Raw genomic sequence first — 3,222 nt, 5'->3', positions numbered from 1 at the left:
ACTATTCCAATTCAGGACAAAATTCTGTGTTATCAAGCGTGCGTTATTTGTGGATACGCAGATAGAAATACTGGGCTTTGCTATTTGTAAGTCTTACTGCATCCTTGCAAAATAAATTAAAATAATTACAATAAACAAAAACTTGAATACTTTTGGCTTGACATTGCCATCTCAGTTTTGCAAAGATGAGTGAATTCCATGACAGTTGTGACCTCAAGGTCCAATTTTATCAGGTGCATCGAATTCCACAGACAGAAAACCTTGTGTTTCTTTACCCTTGTCTCTGCAACACATATCTTCAGAGTCATATCCTAAGTTGCTATGACTGAAAACCTAACATCATACGCCAGTGGTACATAAAGTGGTACAGAATTAGAAGTTACTGCAGGTGAAATCCTGATAGCATTAAATCCTGATCACTTTAGACATGTTGATAAAAACAGATCAAAATCCAATATCGAAATTCAAATTTCTTTACTGTTCTGATTTTTGCATTTTTTTTTACTTGTGGAACGTATGGAATGCCATCATCTATTTCCCTTCATTTTGACAAGAATCTTCTTCAGTATCTAAGAAAAGTAAATTATAATAAGTTATAGTTTGAAGTATATTCCAGTAACCATAGTTTCATGATTTTTCAGTTAAAATCTGTTCTTTCCCATGGCCTCCCTCTGTTCTTGTTGCTGCAAAAGAATATCAGATCTTAATTTTAAATAAAGTGGGATTCGGATAGCCCATATCCAAAAGTTTGACTGTACTATACTGATGATCATTTCATATTTTGACCCCTTGCTCCAGAGCACTTATTCATATTTAGGGAAACATTTCAAACCAAGCAGCTGTTCGTATTTGCTACATAGAAAATGAAAGCCCTTCACTTTCTTTCACCGTCCTGCTGGTTAATACTTTGCTAGTGATAATAGTATGAGAAAATGCAGGTGTATTTTTTTAACTTCAGTTTTATACACAGCAGGTTTAATGTCCTATCCACAGATCAATTTTGATTTATTCTAAGCATCCATGGAATGAGATGAATGGCTTCCACCTCAGTACCACAAGTTTAAGTAAGACATAAATCACTTTTTTGTTGGGGTTCGGATACATGGTAAGTCAAACTGTCTTAATGTTTGTGTCAGTCTGTCATAAAAGCACTTATAGAAATTTGGAATACCCATCCTCCCCATCCAAAATCTGTATTTACTCAATAATCTTTTGTTCTTCTATTCTTGAGACAAAACATACGCAACTTTTGTTTTTATTTCAGCCTTTGACAGAGCACAATTTAAATCTGAAATGTTTAAAGCGAGTCATGATGTCTGTAGAAAGTCTTAAATGCAAAGTGAATCTAAGGGACTTTTAGAATTGAGCAGTGTAATAATTATCTGAACTTTTATAGTATCAGGCAGTGTGAAACCATATTGGTTCAGTCCATTGAAATGCAGATATCCTTGCTCCAGAATTATGTTGCCTTATAATCTTTCGGAGATTTACTGGATTAGGTACCTGTGTAGTAAAAATAAATGCATGGAATCAGTGGTATTTATTTTACCGTAAAACATTTTCAACTGTATTCAACTTTACCTTCAAACTGTTAAGAGTTTGGTAGTTGATTTTTCTTGATTGATTAGTATAAATATTTATTGCTTTGTTCCAGGGCTGCAGTATGTAGCCCTCATTCACAAAAAACTCTTTTTGACCTCAGCTGCATTTCTTTTTGACAGAGAACAGCCCTTAGGCATATTTTTAGGATCAGGTGGTTGCAAAACAACCCAATAACTTCTGTCAATATTTCCCTTTCTGACTAAAAAAAAATAAAAAAATAAAAAAAAAGAGTTGACATGTCTATGGTTTAAAAAAAAAATCTGGATTTTATTTTGTAAGTGGTATGTGTGTGACTGGCTTGATCCCAATCCATTTTAAGAACTGAAACTGGGACATGCTGGGTTACGCTGCCGTGGTCAGCTTCAATTTATTGGCAGCCGGTAGCCCTTTGCAGGCAGTCTGTATGAGCTGCATCTGGGTGTAAGGTGTAGCACTGTGCTGAGCCACCTCAGTTTGGTTGTGGTGGAAGATAACTGTGAAGGATCCCTGTGGAGGGATGGACTGATCCCTCCAGTAGGTGAGGGAAAAAGCCTGCATCTGCCCAGGCCCCACCAGCTCATGGGTGCTCTGAATGTGAACAGATACACATAACAAGACAATGAAAGGGAGGAAAAAAAGATGGAAAAACTATGGGGAAAAAAGGACTTCAATAAACTTCCAATCAATAGACATATCCTTTTTGCATAACTTGTTGAATTTGCAGTAAGTGCTAAATCTAAAAAGTCTACGTGTTTCTGATCCTGCCAGGTACAGGGTTGTCTGAGCTCATCTTTCAGTGAGTGCCCAACTCCGTGGATGGCTCTGAGGCATAATGCAAAAAAGAAGATGAGTCAATTTTTCTCAAACCAGTTTTCTCACTGGGAAAATATTCCTCCAGGCCAGCCGTCAGTGAGTACTTATTTGCCCAGTAAATGCTATGGCGGTAAGATTTATGACCACGTCGTTAATAACACCGATTGACAAAGAACTTCCTCAGAACTCTTTGATCTCCAGACAAACATGATTCCTGTGTAACATAGTGCGTTATACATTAAGAGCCAAACGTGTGCATTTGCGTCAGGGTTGTTGTTTTTTTGTCCCTTGATCAGTATTGGGGCTGACCCACGCTCGCTTTGAATGGTGGCTTCTTTTTATGTCTTGCAGGATAGAACAGAAGGGGAAAGCTAGGATGACTCTCTAAGCTAGAATTTGCTAAAGGTAAATCCGTTATTTTGTCTATACTGAACAGATTAGATCATAGTTCTGATTGGCTTTTCTTAAGGATCATCTTCATCATTTTCTATGTTGTCTGAAGGCTTCCACTCCACAGCTGCCCTGCAGGAACTGAGAGGGGGAGAGGGTGGGAAGCCTCAGCAGGCAGAAATGCAGTGCTTCGATGTTCCTTTTTATTGAGGCTATTTTGTATTTCATGACTCGCTGCTGTTTGTGCCTTGCAGCAGCTGTAGGAGTTTATATTTATTGGAACCCACTACAATTAGTCTTCTTTTTAATAAAACAGTTTTCGGTTATAAAATGAACTTGTGTCCAAGGAGAGAATTTTCCCAGTTAATTTGGAAAGAAAATCTAAAGAAAAAATGGCCTAACAAACATATTTGTTCCTTCTTAGGTCATCTACCTTTT

The sequence above is a fragment of the Meleagris gallopavo genome, chromosome 2, assembly GCF_000146605.3.
Source record: "Meleagris gallopavo isolate NT-WF06-2002-E0010 breed Aviagen turkey brand Nicholas breeding stock chromosome 2, Turkey_5.1, whole genome shotgun sequence".
NCBI lineage: Eukaryota > Metazoa > Chordata > Aves > Galliformes > Phasianidae > Meleagris > Meleagris gallopavo.
The sequence above is the reverse complement of the archived record's forward strand: the minus strand, read 5'-3'. Positions refer to the sequence as shown.